Raw genomic sequence first — 25295 nt, 5'->3', positions numbered from 1 at the left:
TCCCATATTGTTTTTATTTCACAGATGACAACACTGTGCATGTGTGTGTGTCATTTGTTTTTGTTTGATATTCTTTCTTTGTTTGGCGGCGTCTGCTCATGCGGCACCTGCGTGTGATGTAAAGATTGTGTAATCAACACAGATTAGCTGTCGCCGGCAAAGGACAGGCCGGGACCACGTGGATCGATTCAATATGCAGGACGGAAACCAGAGATTGAGTTTCTGCCACCAACTAATTTGCTAATTAGGCTTTTTTTTTTACTGAGTAGTTGAAATAGGTGCTACCATATGGTGAGCAGCTACGTAATTAGGTTGCTGTGATCTTTCTCATCAAAAATAACCAACACTTCATTCCTTTAAGGTGAGCGGCACTTGAGCACATACTGTAATAAATGCAGTACATACATCATGCAGGATTAACTTCTTCGATAGGAAGACACTGACTCACACTTTTGTCCAAACTTGTGTGGCACAGAGCCTATTTTTATGCCTTTTTCTCATCACATCCTTGTCTGTAGAAAATATAAGAGCAAGTAAAGGGGAGAATAGGAGGAGAGAAAGGAGGTAGCCTATCACGTTTGAGACAGCGGATGCTAACCATGTTGCAGATTAAGTGACTGGCTTGTCCGGAGCTGTCAAATTTATCAAACCAGGCCAGGTGACAATTTCAGCCTTGGAAATGGAGATAGAAAGAAATTACTTGTTCAGCCATTCGGCCATTGTGGATGAGTGAAGGACTTCCCGTATTACAAAAAATAAATAAATGTGTGAGTGTGTGAGCCCTTTGCAGCTTTCTGTGGCTTTCGGAGGAGTCTGCAGCCACACATAAGAACACATACTGTATAAAGGTAGGGGCACCATGTCACCTGAAATGAGTGTGACATTTATGGCGCTGACGCTTTTACTTCCTCCCCCCATTCCTTGACATGCTGGGGACCGGCTCAGACCTAAACTGAAATGGTGAGGATGGCAATGACTTGAATAAAAATAAAAATGAAGCAAAACCATGCGTCATAAATTCTTCGTTGGCTGGATGAAAAGTGTAATGTGACATGCCCTGGGTCACTTCTCTCTGAATACAAATGAATATACAGTGAAGCTAGCAGCAGGACTTCTGTATTTGCATGACGGCTCTGTGTGAGGCATATGCTAATCTCTCTTGGATTGTGTGCTGAGCTGTGACATGACATGGCATGAGCAAGTATAGTTTGGTGACCTTGTCAGGTTCCTACCCTTCCTGGTTTTCAGCAGGGCATAAGTAAAGTACACACCACATGCTCTTCCATCTTCATCTGGCCTTTTGTAATGGCATCCTTTTGTTTTTCTCTGATCCTTTCTACAACCGTGCCAAAATGCATTTTTCATCCCGTCTTCGGTCACCACCCCCTCCTTTTTCACGTTGATCTCCTTTAGCTACGATGACGCAGTGAAATATTAATGACAGGACACACTTTCATAGTCTTAGTATCCCCAAAGCTGTTTTTTTTTCTGTTGTCTCTCCCGCTGCTTTCGCTTCCTTCCCGTTGTTTCGTAATCAGATCAACATTCATATCGCAGCCAAAGCTGCCAAGCGGAAGAAGGAGCAAGCTCAGTCAATGAGATTATCACTGTATCACTGCTTCCCTTGTGTGTTGAGGAATGTTGCCCGTCTCATCCAGAAATACTGTCTAGGACTAGATCATAGGTGCAAAAGCGATCACACTTGGGGAGGGCTTTTTTTCGTCAAAATGATCCAGTCAATTCACCTTTATTTTCAAGTGCAAGAGACGTTGACTTAAATGCTGTACAGATTGAAATAAAATAAAATACAAATTTAATATCATCCATTTGTTGAATATATTCTGTCTGGCTATAGAAGAGAAGTGGGAATGAGCAAAATGCCTGAAAAATGGCATACTACCAATGCATTTTACGCAATAGGTTCTTGATTGATTTGTGTTTTGTCATGATTAACGTCAGATTTTGTATGCAATGGTACCCACTAGTGGCATGTGTTAATAATTGTATTTCCCAAGTCTGATGGTTGCTACTAAGTCGGTTTTGGGTTCATAACATTTGGGACCCATAAAATATGTTCATTTTGCAGGGATACACATTTGCGCAATGTTTGGTGAGTGTTCGAGTGTATGACGAATCCTGAAACTGCACTGTCGCACCCCCACCCACACCTTGCTGTGAAAACTTATAAGCTTCACAATTTGGTATTAACCATCCTGTCTAGTTCAAATTTTGGTGGCATTTGTGTTAATTCCCTAGAGGGGTTTTGTTCAGACCAACACATGGAAATGTGCTGAATCCCAGAAAAAGGACACCCTCAAAACAAAATGACAGACTATATGTGTGTTTCACAGAATAGGTTCTTCATTGATTTTTCTGCATCCAGTCATGATGAACATGTGTGCCAATTGCCAACTCCCTGAAAAATAAATAAGGGACACCTCATCGGCAAGACTTGACTGCCTTGAACCTTCCTAGCATGATTTTTTTAAGCTTTTTTTTTGGGGGGTGAAATAATTTTTAACTATTCAAACCCGAGTTGAATAAGATTTTTGAATAATATGAGCACATTAAAAAGTTATCATCCAGAAATGTACTTCAATATAAACAAACAAAATTAACTTGAGGTCATTAATCAGTTCAGCGGAATATTCGTAACAAAGGCATGAATCATTCTTTTAACGTCAGAGATAGACTTTTCGAAGGATTTGAAAGAAGAAAGCAGTGACAGCAGAGTTGACTTGTTTGGCAATTGGAAAATCAAAAATCACTCCCTACATTTTGCTGAAGGGACCCGGAGGGTCAACGTCACCATTCTATGACTGGTACCCATGCACTGTTCTGATTTTTTAGTTTGTAAACGATTGGGATTAGGGTTCTTTTTGTGTGTGTATGTGTGTGTGTGTGGGTGTGTGTGTGTGTGTGTGTGTGTGTATGGTAGTAAAGGTACGCACTGGGGGTCCTCAGTTTATGACAGTATTGCTAAACAATGTTTCAAAGTTACAATTAACTACTTTGCACTGCAGCGTAGCGATATGCTTTTACTTATTATACTTTCATTTGGTTTATATTCATGGCCTAAAAGTGTTTATCATACATATACTTACTATAATCTTGACATTACGACTGTGCTAGCTAGGACTGATTAATCGTTTAATTGGTTATATTGTTTTTTATTCTAATTATTTTATGCGTTATGACTTTCTCAACCTACAGTTTTGTTTTGAATTGGACTTTTTTAACTTGGTGTCTAAAGCGAGTTACACACTTCGGAATTTTTATATGAGAGATGCCACACATGGCACGGCAATGAGTTCTTTCTTATTTAGTGGTACACTTGCCGGGTTTTGGTGCAGACAATGTGAGTTCAGTTGCCATTCAGTGATGGTGTGAGTGTAACTGTGAATGGTCGTGTGTCTTTATATGTGCCCTGAGATTGACTAGCGGCCAATTTAGGGTGTAATCTGCCAGTTCACCTTTGACCCAGCCAGTGGTGGTTTGTCGAAGTAGGTAGTCGGAAACGCGGAAGCCCTTTTAAAATGATAGTTGCACCGGCCTATAGGTGATTACTATTTTGTCCGGCCGGACAAAATGGCGGATCAACAGATGGCGGAAGGGTACCCAGAATGCCCAGCTCTGACAGTATGTGGTATTCATCAACACAGCATACCGCACACATAAAGATATTGCTACCGACAATCTTGAGCAGGAAATTTACATCGCTTCCTAATTGACTATCGTTCCATTTCATGTTACAATCACAGTGTCCATTGCTCGATTGTTTCCTGTGTATGACCACATACGTATTTGTCATAGTAAACACTGAACAGGTTTAACATTTATGATAATCAGCCACTGACCCTTTTCCAAATAAATGTGGGAGGAAAAATCTTTTTAAAAACTGGAGGACAATCGCTTTGGTTAATTTTATAGAGACCTCCGACAATCACCCCTTCGATGTGGAATGAATAAAATACACCAATTCAACCGGATTATTGTTATATGTTTGCTTAATTAAATGCATTTCTCATGTCTTTAGGTGGTTCTTTTCTGCTAAAACCAGCCACCCACCGCTACCAGTGCCCCCTAGTGGTGAGTGAACGTCCATCTGATCGGGATACTGATGGAGACCAGAGCTTGACTTGTGGTGAGTTAATTGTGTCGACTCACAGCAGCTGCCTCCTTCAACCTTTGGCGGAAAGTGTTGCGTTAGCAGTGGCGCATCAGCACATTCTAGCTGCAGCAGATGCACATCAGAGATGGCCATTCATTATGGGGAAACCATGAAAGTGCAGGTGCAGAGCAGAATTAGGTCAGAATTTCTTTTGTTTTTCTTATACCTTGCTCGGTCGTCCAAGCCTTATTTGTCTTTTACACCCACGTGTTTTGTGACGTGCTTTGAACTAGAAGGCAGAACAATTAACTTTCACTATTCTGGGAATCGTTCTACAATGTTGGATATTGGAGTGCTTCTGTGGGAATTTTTAAGTTTAAGTTTTTAAGTAAGTTTAAGTTGGAAGCACATGATTGTCCAAAATGTCTTGGTAAAATGGCGACTTAAGGGTCAGGAGTACAGAGTACACAAGCTCTAGAGATAAAGAACTGCTTGCAATGTATGCATGGTTTGATTGAATGCAAGCGTATTAAATTCAACATTTTAGAGAAAACAAATATATGTATTTTTTAATTTGCATTTTATTGACATCAGAGTGGAGAATTTGGTTAGCATGTTTGCCCTACAGTCAAAAGGTTCATGGTTTCATCCCTTTAAACACACGTTTCTATCAGTAGAGCTGGGAGCACTGTTGCTTCTTTCTACCTCTCAGAGTGGATACATCATTTTCTTTTTGAAATGCATGAATGTGCACATGACGGTGTCATGAGCCCTCGAAGGACAGCCCAGAATTTTTGGAACAGTAATGGCGAATACAGACGATTGCGAGAGTTCTGAAATAAGTGATGGTAGTGATATAGACAATGCGCTTGTGAACTTTGAACCAGTGGAATATCATATATGGTAAAGGTATTTGTTTGTAGACAAGGACGATATCGATGGCTTTGTAACAGAATAGAAGATGGTAATTAAGGATGGTGCTTCTCTTCCACTGACAATTTATTTTTACATTTTTGATTGAAAAAGTTAATAATAATAAACTAAATAAAGCCGATGTTTCTGGATCTGCTACAGGGGCTAAGATATTAATTAATTTGTAGGTGTTGAATTCCGGTGAAAACATCACTTCGTTTGAGAGGGTGATCCTAAATTTGCCCTTAGGTTTTTGAGAGCTGTTTTGCCAGGCACTTTAGGCCTTAATCCGTTAACTGAAGACTCTATGAGTAACACATAGCGCCGCATGTCACGGTTCCCTCTCCTGACTTTGGTTTAGGCAGTGAGGGTTCAATTTCCGCTCAGTGAGAATGTGAAAAGATTGTCTGTCTTTGTATGTGTCTTGTGATTGAGTGGCAACCAGTCCAGAGTGTAGTTCAACTTCTGCCCCAAAGTCAGCTGGGATAGGCTCCAGTTTCCTGTCAAAGATTAGCAGGATAGGAAATTGATGGATGAATGAAAACATTAGGGGCTATCTCATGGAAGCTCGCTTTCCCCAACCTGGAGTAAAAGTGAGTCACTCTGTAGAGTAAATTCATTTTGACTGCACAGGCGTTGTAGTAGATTAGTTTAGTTTAGTTGTGTAATAGTGACTGTGGGCTTCCTCTTTGGCTACATGCAAGCCTTCCATCATCCAGCAATAAGGCTAATGCTGTTTCATTTCCAGAGCTGGGCACTTTTTTGCCCGTCCGACCGCGACCCTCCACCCTTGACCTGGGTACCCTTCTGGCCGCGACCTCCCGGCCATATTCACAAACACTGTCGGCCCCCACCCCGTTCCGACCTGAAAATATAATTCGGCAACTAAATCATGTGTTACATTATCAGTGATTCAACTCGTCTGTGAATGAATGCCGTTTATGCAATAAAAAGAAGCTGAGCTCCGAGACTTCTCCAAGTTATTAAGTTGTGAAAGACACAACAACCCAGCTGCGTGTACTTACTTCCATTGCGAGCCATGGGGTTGGTTTTGTCGTATTGTATAAATATTTGGGTCCAACAGACGACAAGTCTGCAAGCATTCAACACGTTTTTTTGTGTGCAAAATTTGCACACTTCTCCTCCTTCACACTTCCCGGCCTTCAAAATAAAAGCATGCCAGCAAACCACTACACAGCAGTTTTGCTGCGTCGTATTTCTGGAAGTAGGAAAGTGCATGATGTGCCAGTGTCATACTTGAGTGCTGCGCGCTGCTTGAATGTACTCCCGGACACAACTGTATGTCATCGCAACATAATGGACCGATCAGAGCAGCAACAAATCCTGATGTGTGCGTGGCATGTGTTGCAGACCTGTCACCAACAGCACAATGCGTCAATCATGTGAATCAATGCGTCAGTTGTTTGTGTAAGAAGAGACGTGAGACAGCAACGTGCGTTCAAGCGTGTTTGTATTTCCTCACGTAACCCGCGCCTCCCACCTGCAACTGGGTCATACCATTACAAGAGGGGGCGGGGGGTGCTCGGGGGCAATACCACAATCCCTATAACATCAGTTGTCATTCGCGGCAATGTAGAAAGAAGCCTAAAAAGAAACTTTTCACCGAGTAGGCGAGCACGTCACACGCATAAGGGCCGATTAGTGGGCCGGACTAAAATCCACTTCCGGCAATGCTTAGTCCAGCCATTTTTAAAAATTTGTCACCCCCCACCCCTCTGCCCCAAAAATGGGCATCCGGCCGGGCCGGGGGGTCCGACCGGTCCGGCCCAGGGACGGACTGCCCAGCTCTGTTCATTTCTAGAGTACAATAAGCCCCATGTTGTGCCTGTGTTTGTGTGGCCAAAGAGGGTTTCAGACCTGTAATTTTTCTAACATCCTGCTTTTAACCTACTGATCGGTTTTGTGCAGGTGTACAATGTATCATCCAGCAGACACCTACATTTTTTTGTAAATTTAGTCAAATGTTTATTTTTTGTTTTTATTTTGTATTTAGGACACGTTATCTTAGTATAAATTAGGCAATTAAGAGGTTCATTTAGAAAAATAATCCAACTTCTTATGGAAAGTCTTTTAACCAGAGCTGGGCATCGTCTAACCGACACTGCGTTCCGTCCTATTATTTAATCGACCACGTGGTCCCGGTCCATCCCTCTTTGGCGACAGCCAATCAGCGTCGAGAATGTAATCTTCAGGTCACAAGAAGGCACCGCACGAGCAGACACTCCGCCAAACAAAGAAAAAAAAAAATCAAACAAAAACAACAGACACACGCACAGCATGGTAATCCGTGAAATGAAAACAATATGGGTCACGTCATTGCGTTTGTGGGACCGCAAGGTACACACCACTGTTTTATTTTTTATTTTGTACTTACTCTGCCACGTGTCAGGAGTGCGGCACCTGCGTGTGACGTTGTACAGGTTAAGTCCGTTCTCGCTGTCGTTTGGCTGACGTGGACCGACTGGGACCATGTGGGTCGATTGCATATGCAGACGGGAAATAGGCGATAGCTCTGCTTTTAACAAGGTCTTTGATGTCATTTCAGCGCAAAACCTGACAACCCCAAGAAAATGGTTTTCTTCTAAATTTTAGAAGAATTTTCAAATATAAAACAGACAAGTCCACGATGTATACATGCCTATAAAATCACACTGAAATTATATTATGCTTAATTATGAAAGAAAAAAAAGTAACAGGTGAGTGTACCAGAACTACAGGCTATTGAAATAGCCCATAAACTTCATTTAAATGGACCTCTTAATCCTAACCCTTCACATTAAGAGACAAGTCCCATTGATTGCAGTAATTTATCATCTTTATTGCTGCTATGCCCAAGATCCTGTCAACCCTCTTGATTGCAAACATAGGCGAAGGCTTCCTGCGCAGCTGGTCACTCACGCCACCATTGATGAGTTTCATGTCATTGTCTTTCTTCAAATGTTAAAAGGAATTGTCATGGTTTACACTCACTGTCAAGCACATACAAAGTTGTATTAGCAGCCAGTTAATGAGAAATCATGGGCGCAGACATGTTTGAGGATGTACGTGACAAGTATGTGATGAAGTCAATATGTAGAGTCTCATCATTGTCCTCAGTGGAGATTTTCAATAAGTTTTACACAGCAATTGTTTGGTTTAGCAGTCTTGGGAAATACAATATTGAACAATGCCAGTCTGCTAGTAGGCGTGGCTTAATTTTTGACTCAATGGCTCTTGTCGGCTTTTATACAATGCAATGCAACTTTACTTATACAGTACATTTCACAACAGCTGCAGCTGTAACAAAGCACTTTACCTACAACAACACAATAGCAATAATATAACAAGTGAAGGCAATAAATTAACACAAAATACTACATACAACAGACACCGAAAAACAGCAGAAAACTGTCAGTCTCATGTTGAATCAAAAGCCAAAGAATAAAAATGTGTCTTCAAACGGGTTTTAAAAATGGATAGAGCCACCCTGGCTTGCCTAACATTTAATGGAAGCTTATTCCAAAGGGAAGGCATTCAAAGACTTGTAAACAAATAGAGGCATCTTAAAATGAACCCTAAAATGTACTGGGAGCCAGTGAAGGGAGTCCGAATTTGTGGTTATGCGGTCCATGTTCCGAGCTCCAGTTAGGAGGTGAGCAGCAGTATTTTGGACCAACTGGAGACACTTGAGAGAGTACTGTCCGACTCCAAAATAAAGTGTATTACAGTAATCTAGCCATAATGTAACAAAGGCATGTATTGGTATTTGTAAGTGCTGATGAGAAAGGAGGGGCTTTACCCTAACCATTAAGACGAAAGAAGTGAACCTAAACAACAGCGCTGATTTGCCGGTCCAGTTTAAGATCGCTGTCCATTTTAAAACCCAAGTTCGAGACTGTTGGCTTCATATATGAAGCCAGTAGAAGAGCCACTGGGACCGACCACCATAACTTCTGTTTTCTTTTCCCGAAAACCCAATGGGAAAAGAGGCAGAAACCCATCCCAAGCAGTAGCCAAACACAAAAGATTGCAAGCGCTAGCTGTTTTTGGTCCAATTCATGTAAAAGGCAAACCCGGAAACATCAAACATTCACAACTACATTGCTTTTCTGTGAAGTCGTCAAAAAGGGTTTACACAATAGTAGAATCATCGTCATCATCAGAGTTCATGTACACTTTGTTTTCAGATATGGCTACAGTAACATGAGCAGCTACTTTCAATTCAACAACATCCAAAAATTTGGCAGTACAAATTTTGCACAGGGGAATACCACAAGAGATACAAAAACAGGATAATAATGAATAAAAATAATAAACTAATGATAATCGCAGCTATAGCGACAGCTATACCTTTCCAATTTCCAAGTGTATCCTGAAGCCATTGCAAAAAGACGTTTGGTTCAACTCCTTCCATATCCTGAGTTTTCTCCATGTAAGCACTAAGCAGTGTAAGGGTAACTGTTAACGATCCATTAGACAATGTGTGTAGAGGCATGTAAGTTCAACATCACCAGTTTTAATCATTTGACAAACCCCTCCTTTTTCCGCCAATATCTTGTCTAATGCCTGCCTATTCTTCAAAGCCACAAGTGAAGTTCCATGCAATTGTGAAGCTGTATGTGTAAATAATGCTCCTGTGAAATTTGTTAGTGTTAACCTTGTGATTCAGATAATTGATTAGTTTGGTGTGCTTATTACGTGGTAATAGGAAAAAGATAACCTATAAAAGGCAACTGTGTGAACGCTGCGCTTATTTCATCTAATAATTTATCTTTATCTGGAATATTTCGGGGTTGGCCAATTGCATCAAAATAAACAGGAGTATTCTTTGTAATCGGAATTTTTGAATCAGCCCTGCCCAAATCTCTGTGTGTGCACATTCCTGCGAGGATGCAGGACTGTGCACACACAGTCTCCTTCTTTTGACAATGTACTTAGCTGACAAGACTGCGGTCAGCCTCCGGCCGGTGGTCTGCTCCGTCTTCCCGAGAGGGGTGTGCAAGCACGGAAAACCCTCTCTCCAACTGTGGTCTTTCAACGGTGCGCAGTCAGCACTGGGTGCTGATCTTACTTTGAGGGACTTGCGTCGCTAGGCCCGTCAACTGGGAACCGAAGGAGCTTTTACTGCGACTGGTGGATCCAGCCGTCATGCCCTTCGATCTTTACAGCAGTTGGACTTGGTGCAATCGCCTGGAAGGGGCCATCCCAGCGTTCACTGTCCCAACGGGGTCGTCTCAGCACCTTGAGGAAGACCAGGTCTCCAATTTGGACCTGGCACATCTGTGGAGCAGAACACACTGGCAAGTCATTGTCCTTATGCATTTCTTTTTGGTCAAACAGCTTCCTCATGTGGACAGGGATAGAAGTCCCTGCTACTGGCTGCTCTGGGGCAAGGTCAGAAAGTCTATATGGTCGCCCATATAGAATCTCGAATGGGGACAGCTTTTTCCTTCTGTAGGTACTATCTTCATTCCTGTGGCCGCAACGGGAACGCAATCAGGCCACTCTCTCCTTGTTTCTTTCATGGCCTTAATGAGTCTGGCTTTAACTGTTCCATTGGTTCATTCCACAAGTCCTGCTGACTGTGGATGGTACACACGATGTCGCTTCAAGTCAATGTTTAACAGTTCACCCACTCTGGTAACTGCTTTGTTCACAACATATGTCCCATTGTCACTCCTGATTACAGACGGAATACCAAATGTTGGAATTATACGTTCACACAAAGCCTTTACAACAGTTTTCGCATCATTGTGGGTACTCGGAAACAGTTCAACCCATTTTGAAAACACATCAACAATAACAAGACAATATCGTTTCCCTTGTGTTTTGTTCAATTCAATATAATCAATGTGTATCGTGTGAAATGGTTCTGGTTGATCTGGAATTCGTCCCCTTCATGGCCTCAAATAACCTTGTGCATTGTTTTTTAAACAAATTATACAACGTCTGCAAAAAGATTCTGAATAATGTGTATATCCATGTGTGTGATAGTGCTAGTGTACCCGTGATATCATACCCCCTGTTGACACATGACTCAATCCATGTGTCAATTTTGCTGCCCACCCATATAAGGATTTAGGTAGCCATGGCTTACCGTCGGCCAATTTTCTTATTCCTGTGTCATCTGTTTTGGCCCCCTTGTTTTCCCAATGTTGTTGTTCGTATGTGGTGCTTGTTTTTGTCGTGACTTCAAAATGTCTTGTGTTGTGTTCTGTGTTTCTGCTTTGAGCAGTTCATGTGCTAATGCTGTGTCAACTGGGGAAATCCCCTGGGCTGCCTCCTTAGCCGCTCTGTCAGCTAAGCGGTTGCCAATTGTGATTGGGTCATTTCCTGTCAAATGTGCTTCACATTTGCAAATTGCAATTCTTCTAGGCAGCTGTATTGCTTCTAGTAGCTTCTGAAGTAATGCCTTGTGGGCAACTTCTTTTCCTGTTGTGGTTTTGAACCCTCGGTTGCCCAGTGTTGACAGAACATATGCACTGAACCCCAACCGTATTGGCCGTCCGTCCAAATAGTTACATCTTTCCCTTGAAACATTTTGCATGCTTGCATCAATGCTGATAATTCAGCTGATTGTGCAGAACACATTGATTTCAACGTTTCTTGGAATAAAATCTTGTTCTGTGTCGTAACCGCATATCCCACCCTGTTGCGGCCGTCTTCCCCTTTGCTAGCTGATCTGTCAACAAAAACAACTTCTCCAGTCGGGAGAGGAATGTCAGTTAGGTCAGGTCGCGGTTTGGTGGAAATTTGGACTTGGCTAGCACTGTCGTGTGGCGTGCCATCTACTGGTGTGGGCACAAGTGTCACTGGGTATAAGGCGCCACACCTTACAATGTTAATGTGTCCCTATGATAGGAGAAGCGCGGTGCAGTGTAGGTGTCATGCTGGTGACAAACATTTTCGTTTCTAAGAGCAGCACAGAGACTGCATGTGGGACCTTCAAAGTTAAAGGATGGAACAACACTACTTCCGCTGATGCCTCGACCGCCAACGCTGCAGCCAACACTGCTTGGACACACTCAGGAGTAGCTCTAGCCACAGGATCAAGTTGTTGTGAATAATAAGCTACAGACCTAATTTTTGTTCCATATTTTTGCATCAACACTGATCTCATAAAACCTTGCTTCGCTGTCACTGTTTGCTCAAAGGGTTTGTCATAATTTGGCAAAGCAAGTACTGATGAGTTTATCCATTCCCGCTTTATTTCCTTGAATGCCATGTCAGCACTCGGTGACCATGTTACTTCGTCTTGCATTGCCATAGGTTTGTCATAGATGATGTCTACCAGCGACCTGGTGATTTTTGAATAATTTGCAATCCATGCCCTGCAATAATTGCACAAGCCCAAGAATGACATCATCTGTTTCTTTGTCTGTGGTTTTGGGGCCTTAGTGACTGCTTCCTTTTGTTTGTCTCCTACAATGCGCCCCAGCTCAGCGAGAGGGTGACCTAGGTACACCACTTGTTTTTTCAAAAGTTTCTTTTGACACTGTATTTCCCTTTTCACACAGGTAAAGGAGCAATGCCAAAGTATCAGTCTTGCATTGCTCTTTAGACATTGAAGCCACCAAAATGTCATCCACATAAGACAGAACCTGGCTATTCTGTGGGGCAACGAATGAGACTAGACAGAATGTGATGGCCTCAGAAAAAATGGTAGGGAATCACAAAATCCTTGAGACAATCTAGTAAAGGTTATTTTTTCTCACTTGAATGTAAAACAAACCAATGCTGGTTGTCTGGATGCACTGGAATGCTCCAAAACGCATTGCTCAAATCTATAACTGAAAACCACTTAGATTTCGGTCAAAGTGTATTTAACAGCGTGTGTGGGTTGGGGACATTAGGTGTCCTTGACTGAACGGCTTGGTTCCTTGCCCTCAAATCCTGTATTAATCGCCACTTGTTTGTTTGCGCTTTTCGAACTGGGAATATCGGGCTGTTACAAGGGCTTTCGGGACATCGCCTCAATACGCCTGCTTTTCGCAAAACATTAATCACTGGTTGAATTCATTCTTCTACATCCTTTTTTAAAGGATACTGTTGTATTACGGGCCTATATTCAGTTTTCCCCAATATGATTTACTGGTGGAGTGTCCTTAATTATGCCTACATCTGCTGGCCCTGTGCTCCATAATTTGGATGGGAGGTGTTCAACAGCCTTTTCCTCCTCTGTAGTCAATACATAAATGCCAATTTGTCAATTAAAGTGGACTGCTGGACCAGTCATGACTTTCCAATTAATATTCTTTCGAAACCGGCCACATTCTGATTCCTCACACCCCGGGTTGGAGGGGGAGGGTTTCCAGACATAGCTTGGGACTGCAAGGTCGTTTGTGTATTTCCATTCGCTTCGCTTCGGTTTAGCAAGAGAGACGTGTGGCTGCTGTTCAGGAAGAAGTGACAGTTTCACTTCTTTTTCCACCTGAGTTGTAGTGAAGCACCACTGATCTTTCCAGTATGCATAATCAATGACAACACATTGTGGTCCCAGACCTAGGAAAACCTTTGTGTAGTTGGGGACCGGCCCTGGGGTCAGCTTGAATCTTATGGTCACATGCAGGTTGTTTGTTGTCTGAATACTTCCTCCTAGCTGCGCTTTTTTTGCTGCCAGTTGGATCAGACATTTGGAGGTTCGAGTTACATCATCATCTGGCAGGTCAAGGGTCCAGAAATAATGAGAATCCATGCCAACTTCTATTTGGCCTTTGTGGTTGACAATGGTGTAAATTTCAAGTTCTGTTTGAGCATCTCGCCCAAGCATATTATGTGGGCAGCGTGGATGCAAAACTGCCTCCACTGAAGCCTTTTTCCTGGTATCAGTTAGCGATGTTACTGTCACTGTTCGTGACAATGGCAAGGGCTGTACTGAGCCATGGGTCCCTTCATGCAGACCTTGCCTTTGCCTGGCTTTACCGTGTCACGATCCCAGCATCCTAGGACAGTTATGTCTGCGCCTGTGTGTCATCAGCATAGCTGTGAAAGCTGATGACTGTTCCCTGATGCACCCTCAAGGGGAAGCATATAAAGATGAAAAAGTAGGGGGCCTAAAAACGATCCTTGGGGAACCCCACATTTAATTGCCCGGAGGAACAAGTATCCGTTTAACCTGTGACTATGTACTATGTCTGATATTTCATTTACAAAATTGTCTGGGTTTTCTTGTGGTTTTGGGAGTGATATGGCTATATCTTTGAATTCAGTAGGAGTCCAAGACCGTTATACAAAAAGAGGATCTTCTCCCCCTTGGCTTGGCAGTTCCACCATCGGATATGCCTGAAGTTGGTAATTTTCATATCCAGATTCACTCAGATTTTGAATTTGGGGAGAAGATGGAATAATTGTGGGTTTCCAGTCCCCCACTTGACCTTTGGAACGGGTGTGATAGGGATATTTTGCAATTTGAAGGAAAATGTTTGGATTCCAATTACTTCCTGATTCTGATTAGGGGATGTTACAGGGGTTTGAATTGTTCCCCAGGATGTAGTAGATAATGAATTTTGTTCTTCTGTTATTTGACAAGATGAAGGTAGGGTTGGATACAGCCCTCCTGTGGTTGAGGATGATGGCGTAGTATTGTCATGTCATCTTCCAAACCGCTTATCCAATATAGGGTCGCGGGGAGTTGCTGGAGCCTATCCCAGCCGTCAATGGGCGAAGGCAGACTACACCCCGAACTGGTCGCCAGCCAGTCGCAGGGCACACATAGACACTGTCACTGAGCGGGAATCGATCCCACGCTGCCCGCACACAACTCAGGCGTGTGTACCACTACACTATCAGCGGACATGGCGTAGTATTTAATGGGTCAATTTGGGCTGGGGCTGTGGCTGTTGTTGTGGCCATCGTTAAATCCTCGTCCATCTTTTTCCTTTTCTCTGATGTTTTCTTAGGACTGTTTTTGTCTAGCTCGGTCAACGAGGGCCTTGGATTTATACCATTGTGTTCATTGTTTTATATTGTTTCTTTATCTTTCAATGCCATTTTACTCAATACTTTTTCTAATTCCTTGCAATCATCTACATTGCCCAAAAAAACGTACTTATTTTTCCATTTCTGTACAAATTGTGTTGACCCTTTATAACCCACTTCTGCACAACGTACTTTTTCCTTCAACTCTTCTTTACTATAACAAGTTGTTCACTCACTTGCCTCTTTGGGCCTCGCCCCTTCATCGGAGGTCTTATTTTATTTCACCATTCTACTTGTGTATTTTTCCTTTGTTCAGAGAAAAATGCGATGGGCCTGGTGTTGTGTCAAATACCGAGCTTCTGCTCCGAATTGGAGTGGGTAATTTCTGGGTGTTTTTGACTCACGGCCAGTTTGACTCACCAGTTTTAGATTTCTCTTAACTTAGGACATTCACACAACACAACACTCACACTCACACTCACACTCACACTCACACTCACACTCACAGAAGTGATCAATTTCTGTGGCCTGAAAGCCAACCTTTCTCTTCGGAAAATAGCTTTATTTCCTACTATCTATCTTAAGGTTTTCACCTTACTATCTTGCTTCAGAATTATTAACTCAAACAATTCCTTCTATCCTGTCAGTTTGACCATACTCTGACATTAAATTCCTGCAATCTTTCCACTGGTCAAGTCACTTCGGTTCGTTGGATGGTGTTTGCGTTCCTCCGGTGAGCGGTGTCCGACTTCTGGCCTCGTGGAAAGGAGGTCTTCGAGGACCCAGTGGGTCCCGACGGTACCGTTTTCTTCAGTTGTCGTCGATCGTCCATCGAAGAGAAGGCATAACCATCCGGCCCGTAGGACCACGTTTAGAATGTCAGGGAATTCAGCTCGGAAGACCGAGACAAGCCTTGTTAGAGGACTGTAAAAAGCAACTCAGACCAGCCAAGATTGGCTTTTTCGCTCGCAAGGAGAGGCGACAAAGTGGTTGCCCCAGACCGTCACCTCTGTGCCCTTTCGTTGGCCTTTTATTCAGTACAGGCAACATGCATTTTGAAATACAGACATGCAAAACCAGTAATACTTCCTCTTTTCTGGATATTGCACCTGTTTGCGGCCAAACAGTCTTCTATTTCAGACATCCTGTTTCACACTTTACACAGCACATTCTACTCAGATGGAAACTAAGTGGGCGAGTTCAACTAAATATCACAAGAGCAGTATCAAAGAAATAAACTTTTAAACATGATATCATTGTAACTGTCGACTTCTCTCACATTTCCCTTCTGTATATGATTGTAACTGTCGATTTCTTTCACAAGCTGTAGCAACCTTGTCAACAAAAAACTGCAAAAATCTATCGCACATTTCAGGGGACGTGTCCGTGCAAATCGGCTGACGGGACTTAAGTTCAGAATCACTTTTAAATAGAGCACGTGGATCATGGCGATTTACCTGAATTAGACGTGACAAGTGTTCCCTCTTGAACTTCTTCACCTTTCTTTGGTAACGCCGCCAGCAGTCCTTTAGGATTTGATAAGAGACCTGCAGCTTGTCTCTTTTCCACCTGCATTCAGCTCTGCGGCATTCCTGTTTAGCTGCATGAATTCTCTCATTAAACCATGGCTCCGGTCTAACTTTTGGCCGCATAGTTTTTAATGGAGCCGCAGAGTCCAAAATGTTAAGGCAAGATGAATGGAACAAAGTGCTGAGTTCCTCCATGTTTGAAAAGGGAATACAAAGCTGATCAAAGGCATCAGAGACCCATCTAGCAATTAGGGGGTTAAAATCCAGCGCCTGTGCTCACTAGCAGTAGGTTTGACAGCACAGGAAAACATTACATCAAAGAGCACAGTCATATGAAATTGTTATACAGTATGTTCACATTAGCCTAACGGACATTTGCTATCATATGGATATTGGTATTTAAATAAAAACATTTTTCTCTCTTTTATGTGTCAGTTTCACAGTTAACTTTATCTCTCGAGTGACAAATCCTGTAAGCAGCTTGAGGAAAGCGAGCTTTGACTCTTATTTTGCCCTCATTTCCTCAAAGGGATATATATACGATCAACGTATTATATTGTAAGATAATCTATGAACAGGTGCTAAGGAATGCTTTAAAAAGTACTAAGGGATACTTTGAAACTTGTTTTTGAATGTGTTTTAATAAGTTTAAAGCATGTGCAGTGGTAAGTCTGTTTTTTAAAAAAAAAGTGCTTTACTGTATTGGTCTCTCTGTCTTGGATTTTCATCTGTCTAAGGTGTGTTTGTAACGTATCCCCACACTCTAAAAATTGACTCATTTTATACAAAACAACGCCAAAAGATTTTTGGGGGACCAAACAATCCAGAAAGTTGGATCAAATTGACTCTAGTAGCCGATCCCTTTTAGACCCAAATTGGATTATTTTTGACGCAAATGTTTCTAGAGTGAGGGGTTCACTATGCATCACTGCTCAAATTAAATAAATTTGAATTCTTTTCATTCCATTTTCTCCATGGTTTTAATAGTTTTCAAAACCTCATATTTGACTTTTGGGACTTTTGACTTTAGCGTAAAAGATGGCACATTTTCATTTTCGTGCCGGGGCAAGTCTCGTTTACCAAGTTTGGGGACTTTGGCAGACTGTGCTGTGCTTTGCTGGGTATTATATGTTATGACAAATAGACGCACAACCCGGGGTTGAAGGCAGCGGAAGTGATCACTTCGCAGCGGCCAACTTTACGTACAATAAGAGAGATCACATGGCTCACTTTGCATGTGCAAATCTCCTGCATGCAATCCAGTGCATCTGTTATGACTCTGCCATGTAGACCGTGCACTCTCCTGTGCTGAAAGGAATTAAGGGAGCAACTTGGATTGGCCGGGAATCAAGTCTGCGGTGTTTACTCCTAACAGCTCTTTCAACCTGCGCCCGTCTATGAGAATACCAAAAGAAAGAAAACTCCACCCATGCAGTTAGACCCAGTAAATATAAGTCACTTTCCAGCGGTAAAAAAAAGTAAGAACTATTTTAATAGATGAAAAAGACTGAATGAGAAGGGTTCCATTTTATCCAAGTGGCCTTAACAAGTCTTAAATTTGACTTTTTGAACCTGCAGATGCCCTCCTTCCAGCTACTAATATGAAATATGTGATCCATGTGGGTTAAGGATGGTTGCTGGTGGAGTCTCTGAAGTTGAAATGGGCCATAAAGCGCAGCCATACCAAACTCTCAGGCCTGACATCATATAGCATGCGAGTGTTCATTAAACGCTGGCGCATGCGAGGATGGAGTTAATGATCTGTGGTGTGTCTTCAGAGAGCAGTCAGCCGTGAATAATTGTGCACATGTGAAGTGCAATGGGTACCTGTATCCCCCTCAACATCTGTCTGCTGGTGTTTTTTTTTTTTTTTTGCACCATGAGATTGTCACATAACTACCGCATCAACTAGCTTTGTCGAGGGGATCGCTTTTTGGGAGTAAAAATAGTAATGTCTCTGTGGGAGGGATGTGGCTGGTCGGCCTACCTGTGTCCTGCTGCAGTCGTAACCTCCGTGCTGGCTACAGCCGAGAGGAAATTGCTCAGTGATAGCAACAAAGAACTCAGATGGCTCCCGCTTGCACTGGACTGGTTCAAAGGGAATGGCTGGACCCAGTTAATTAGCCCACTAGCTGAGTCGAGCATTATGGCTGTTCCCATCTGTGTTTTTCCAACAAGTAGCTTCACTCATCATGCATAACCAAAAAGAAAATGATTTTTTTCTCAATTTTTACCATTCATACAAGAGAATAAGTCATGGCTCCCTGCGACAGTCAAAGTGTGAGTAAAAGAGACGAGCTCATCATTTTTTTCAGAATTTAGCCTTTTTGCGAAATTTTTGTTTGGTGGTGTGTTGTAACATTTTTCTCATATAAAATGGGTGTCTTGGCTCAATAATAGTTTGGAAACACTGCCCTAAATTTACCACAGTGGCTTAACATTAAATTACTTAGAAGTGAACTCAACCCACAATGTCAAAACTTCTTGTTTTATTGTAAATGTGTACGTATATCTTTTTTAACTGATGTTACTTACTTCAATCTACAAAGTATTAATTAGGGCCTGACAGATATGGATTTTTTTGCGGTCGATGCCGAGTCCGATTCCGAAATTTGGCAGTATAAAATTCTGATAATTGACTATCCATCCATCCATTATCTGTACCGCTTCTCCTCACAAGGGTCGCGGGGCGTGCTGGAGCCTATCCTAGCTGTCTTTGACCTCTGAACTGTGAGGCGGACGTGCTAACCAGTCGACCACCGTGCCGCCTGATAATTGACTAATTATCTGATCATTTATGTAATGGCCAGGCAATTTTAAATTCCAGAAACACGCTGCTGAAGTGGGATGTTCCACTCTCACCACTGTCCACTTTCATATCGGACATGGGTTATCTCCCATCCCACCCAAAACTTGAGGAGCTGTTTAAGATGCTCTTGAGAGACTAAAAGTAAGGGGAAAAGAAATGATGAAAAAAAGTGCATTTACACTACTCATATTTCCTATAATACAATACAGTACATCTTTATTTATATAGTGCACAATGAACTGTTTGTACTGACAAAATAAAATTGAGTAAACTCAAGACCATTTCTTCAGTGTAGTGGTTATACTGTACTGCCAAATTTCCACTATGCAACTCATAATAATAATAGCAACTGCTCTTATGTAGTTCTTGTAGGAATGACTACAGGACTACATTCTCTGTTGGCATTTCCCCCTTAAGATTTTAGAAGGTGACTTTTTTCTTTTCAATTTTAGGATCAGTGGTTTGGATAATGGATGGATGAAAGTCTGTTTGCGGCATGGGCCCCAGAATTTTTAACTTGCTCCCCTGAAACTCCAGGTGCTCCATTAGTTAAAAAAAAAAAGTTAGGCTGAAGGACAGAATGGTGTTGACCACTTTGGTTTTCTTCTTACGAAGCTAAATTATGTTAATTTCATGTCGAGTGCTACTCATGGCAGTCACCTGCGCTATACGACAATTTAGAGCAAGTACTTTGCAGTGCTACGATTACATCGGGATTACAACTTTGTACATGTTTAGCCTTCTGCATAACTCAAATAAAGAATATGAAGTCAATGCACACACACCGTAATTACTACCGAGTGCACCTGTAAACGTACGTTAGCGTTAGCCGTTTGTTGGTCAGGTAAGAAATGTTTTAACCAACACAGGGGACCGGCGTACACGTGTTGACTATTGTTGTACTATAACCGCAGTATTTCACAGCGGTAGATGCAATTCTATCCCTGCATGGCACCGAAATAACCGGTAAGAGAGGTACGTAGGTACGCAGAAGCATCAAACAGAAGGTCGCCAAGTGTTGGTTAGGGTGCTCCAGCGTGCGCGCTCCCGCTGGGCGACCAAGGTTAACTAATGAAGTTGAGCTTCAGCCGCCCAAATACGTCGCACTTGATTGGTCGAGATGGCGCATTTCACCTAGCTCCACCCCCCAGCACTCACCTGCATCGTGTACAAGTACAAATCGGGAATCTTACAAGTACAAATCTGGTTTGCTCCACATGGTAATGGTAAATTAGGTGAAAAAGTCACGTGTGCGTCCAGCAGCAGAAAAAACACTCGTGACTCCTAGTGGCGACTTCTTCAACTACAAATTGCCATCCATACAGGTACAAATCAGCATTTCCCCACAAGTACAAATTAAATTTTGTACACATTTTTTTTCCACGTCTACAAGTCATTTTTCTTACCAAGGAGAATTTTGTTTTTCACACATACAAGTTGTCGTTTCTACAGGTAAAAATTTTCTTTTTTTTACAAGTACAATTCTTTTTTTCAGGTACAATTTTTTATTTTTTTACAGATACAAAATTATGTCACACCCCTTCCAATTGTTTTTCTCTACGAATAGATTTCTTAACATTTCCTTGGTACAAGTACAAGTTACTTTTGCACCAAATTTACCTCCATACATAACAGGCTATTTTAAGCATTCCACAGTAACCATAGACATGATTACCTTTGGCATAATGGTAATCTAATTTCTCATTAAATATGAGTTATTTTGGTGGCTACTTTTCTAACCCAGAATTAAGACGCCCGGTTCACTAAAACTCCGCCTCTCCCCGTGCGGCTGCCACACCACTTTCATGACGTTGCCCTAAAGCTGGCTGCTGCGCGTACCCCTCATGAAACAGTTAATGAACACTTGTTATCACTAGGCAGACTAGTTCCGCTTTTCCATTAGTCCCAAACAGCCCCACACCACACACCACTCCACTTGGCCCGGCATCACACGGCCTCTGTTGCTTTGACAACAGCCCCGGTCCCAATCCCACCACACGTCTGATGGCTGTAACATTTCACATGGCGAATTTTGGCCACGAAAATATAATTGCCAAGATGAAAAGACTATTTCCAAGTTCAAGCCAGCGATGCACAGCCGCCCGCCACATTGGCCGCCATCAAGACAGAAATGCAGTGCATATCATTGAACCAGGGGAACCATATTTACAATTTCATATGTACCATGGATGAAGTAGTGCTTCAGGGATTTCGCAAGCGGGACACAGACTCGCTGCCAGAGCTCATTCATTCTGAATGAGAGCTCACTGTCATTCTTTTGGCCGCCCTTCCGAATCAACGACTGCTCAAAGCCGCCATCACCGAGGCGGGAGCCGGGCAAGCCGCGGCGCTCCGCTCTGGCGGCTGGAGACCTCTCATTCAAGTGAATGAGACCCGGTGTGGGAAAGGAGACACTTCTCCCCAACTTTGGTGCTAAAATAAAAGTGTTTCACTGGGGTAGCTCTGAAATAGTGGGCGTGTGTTTAATGTGCATGGGCATTACGGGTGTGGCTCCTCACTTTGTGACGTAAAAAAGTGATGACCCAGTCGTTTTCTCCAGATGTCTGGTTTGCTCCTGACAGTCAGCGGACTACTTTTCAAAGGCAGTCGAATAGGTGAAAATTAATTCTGTTTACTTACCTTTGATGCCAACACCCTGACACAGTTGCAGTTGCCACAAACCAAACCTACTCAAACGTGTATGTATATGATAATTGTGACGTCAATTTGCTCATTTCAGTCTCCAACTGGTGACGTTTTCTCCCAAAATTGATCTTTATAAATTGAACGCAATATTAGTCAGAATATCGTGTTTAGACTTGTGGGGGCACATAAAACATAATATTGCACGGAAATTTTGGGCTTGATTTTCCCTTGCACTGTTGCTTTCACTCCTTTTGAGGAGGTAATTATTGATATGGCGTGTTTTGTGTTATGATAGCACTTCCATGCCTTTTTTTTGTTAAGATTCTTTGGGATCTTTGGCCTGCTGCTCTTTGAAGAGTAATTTAATCCAGGTTGTCAAGTCTGAGGAGGCATGAGGCGCAACAACACCACTCTTCACTCTAGTTCACGGCTGCGCGCACAACATGATGGTAGCCCGCAGCCGAGAAAAGGGCGCTCTTAGTAGATAGTGAAGCCAAGTTTCCGGGATGGCGGCACACGGCGAGGAAGGGAAAGGGGTCAAGTTATTAGCCTTCTGTATTCAACATTCCGGCGGTACCACTTTTCCTCTAAACCTGCCTTGTGTTCTTTGGGCTGCTTCTCTCTTGTCAAAGTAATCTTTGCAGCCGGGCAGCCCGTGTGTCCTGGATTCTCAAGCGTTGAAGGCGAGCGGTTGTTCTCCAGGTTAACGGCACTCGTCGCCATGTTAAGATACTGCAGCATCGCTGGAGCCAAATGAGAAATGAGCTTTAGTACAATGAAGAAGTACAACGGAAGCCGTGAAGGTGAAAGCCTCAATGCCTAGGTTAAGGTTTCAAACAGGAGTTAAGGTTTCAATTTGGCTTTTAAGGCTGAGTTAGGGTTTCAAATTGGAGATGAAAGCAATTTTGGGTTTCAATTAAAGGTATATCAAGTACGGTTTCAAGCCAGTTTGTGTTTCTGACTACACTTCTGGTTTCATAGTAGGGTTAGGGTTTCAAATTAGAGTTTAAATCCAAGAATAGGATTTCAAAGGAAAAAAGCCAAGCTAATGTTGGGTTTCGCAGTAGTATCTCCAGCCTGTTTCAAATTTTAAAACAAGATTTTGAAGCCATGGGTAGGGTTTCAAAGTAGGGTCTGAAACCTGGAAGGGGAAGGGGGTTTCAAATTTGGGTCGCAAGTATTTGGAGTAGTGTTTTTAATTTAGGACTACATTTAGGGTCCCTATCGGAACCACATTTTGAAACCCTATTCTTGGATTTAGACTGGCTTGAAACCCTAAATATAGTCCAAAATCCTCCAAATCCAATCCTCAACCCAAAACAGATGGGTCAAAAGATTTAACCCAGTAGACAAGCCGACAAATAAAGAAAAATTATCCCCCAAAAAATAACAGACACACACAGCGTGGTGATCGGTAAAATGGGGCATGCACGTCATTGCATCTGTGGGACGGGAAGGTATACAACACTGTTTTATTTTTTTCTTTGTTTGGCTGCGTGTCAGGAATACGCCACCCGCGTATGACGTTTGTACTGCTAAGTCCATTCTTGACAGCGTTTGGCTGACTTGGATCGACCCGGCGGGCCTGAAATATAGACGAGAACTCACAGACGAATTAAAGCACTGACAGATGCTCACCTCTGTGTGCCTGTGTGTGTATATCTATCTATGTATCTGTTTCTCTACTGCTATCTATCTAAAGTAATGGTTCAATCCTGGGTTAGTTTTTACTGTAGTGTCATTTGCTTGTATTTCATGGTGGGGAACTTCCCTTTATGACAGTTAAGAATGTTCAAATATTTTCAACTTAGAAGCACGTAGATGTATAGCCGCGCCACACATTTCTCTTTGGAGGTTGCACGGTAGTGTAAATGTTGGGGAAAATCAAAGGCACCCCCATGCAAGCTTAAGTCAGCAGTAATATTCTCGTACGTGCAGGCGGCTCCAGGGTAGTCGAGCCCATGCTGCTTGCGCTGTCAAATCTCTTCTCATTGGGGGACTGAGTCACTTCTGCACATTCATCTTGACACGGGCCAGCTATTGATTCTTTTATACATGATACTATTTTGGAGTGGGCTGGGAAGGGTGTTTGAGCATGCATACATCAAGCATTCTTTCAACCCTCCTTGGGCAATATGTTTGTCTTGCTACATCAAATGGTTCAAACATTGCACACACAAACACGTGCGATCTCATTGCTTGCACACACTCGTTAGTTATCGCTGACTTTAAGAATCCATTTACATTATTTTCCAAAAATAGCATAATTAGTTTTTTTTTCCTTGACTGAATATAAACAAGCCCCTCAGAGCAGGAAAAACATCCAAAAAGAGCCTCTCACGTGGGTGTCTAGCCTGGAGTTTAGTCAATAACAAGTAGAGTTGCTTTTGATTGAAGGGGGAAGTCAATGCAAACATTTTTTTTTCAAGAATATGTTCTATGCAAGCCCACTAGTTGAAACAGGGCATTCTGATAAATATTAGGTAGAAAAGCGCTATACAAGTGACAGTCCATTTACCATTTACCATTTAATCCACTAGTTTTTAGCATTCTCCGGGGGCAGCCATTTTGTCTTCTGTCGACTGAAAATGACATCACAACTGCTCACAACGACCAATCAGGGCTCAGATTCAGAAAACAGGTCAGCCGTGATTGGTCGTTGTGAGCAGGTGTGATGTCATTTTCAGTCGACAGAAGACAAAATGGCCGCCCCCAGAGATGGCTAAAACCTAGTGCATTTTACTGCTTAATTTATATTCCACAAACGCAAAATTAATCAGAATGCCGTGTTTCAACTAGTGGGCCTGCTGGGAACATATTCTTGAAAAAAATATGCTTGGGTTGACTTCCACTTTAAGGGGTGCACGCTTCAGAGCTGCTCTTCAAAACAATAAGAGCTTCCTGAGGACTCTGGTGGCTGTCTTCCACACCAAACTCATCAGAACATGTTCCTTTGTCCACTGAGACCAGCAAATGGCCTCCCCTAAATGCCCCCACTGGTGTGGAAGCAAAGCTTGTTCGAATCATTTGGGTTTTTGGGTAAGAGGCTTTTAAATTTGGGTTAGGTTTGGGTTAGGTTGAGCATTAATCCTGGATGGGATCCTGGATGGTTTCAAAAAAGAGTTAGGTTTTCAAATAAGGGCCCCAACTCTGAATTTCTGTTTTAAATTAAAATTTCAAATCTAGGTTAGGGTTTCAAACTAGGGTTAGCGTTTGAAAATAGTTTGAAGCTTGGGTTTTAGTTTCAGCATAGGGTTAGTTTAGGTTTAAAAATTAGGCTTCAAACGTGTCTTACAGTTTCAAATTAGGGTCTGAAGCCAGTGTTACTGGTGACTGACTGAAATCTTCTGAAACCGTCTTGCCGCTTTTG

The 25295-nt window shown here is 42.5% G+C and overlaps 1 protein-coding gene across 5 annotated transcripts in view; it reads left to right on the top strand.

Moving 5' to 3' along the window:
* lrfn1 (leucine rich repeat and fibronectin type III domain containing 1) overlaps window positions 1–25295 on the top strand; it is a 216983-nt gene that overhangs the window by 160461 nt on the left and 31227 nt on the right. For all 5 annotated transcript variants that reach the window (XM_086036437.1, XM_086036436.1, XM_086036435.1 and 2 more), the window contains one exon: window positions 4037–4144. The gene's annotated coding sequence lies outside the window, so the exon portion shown is untranslated. The remainder of the gene's footprint in view (window positions 1–4036; window positions 4145–25295) is intronic.

This window comes from Filicampus tigris, chromosome 7, assembly GCF_054856515.1.
Source record: "Filicampus tigris isolate MCC_2025a chromosome 7, RoL_Ftig_1.0, whole genome shotgun sequence".
Classification (NCBI taxonomy): Eukaryota; Metazoa; Chordata; class Actinopteri; order Syngnathiformes; family Syngnathidae; genus Filicampus; species Filicampus tigris.
This window is presented reverse-complemented; position numbering and strand designations above follow the sequence as displayed.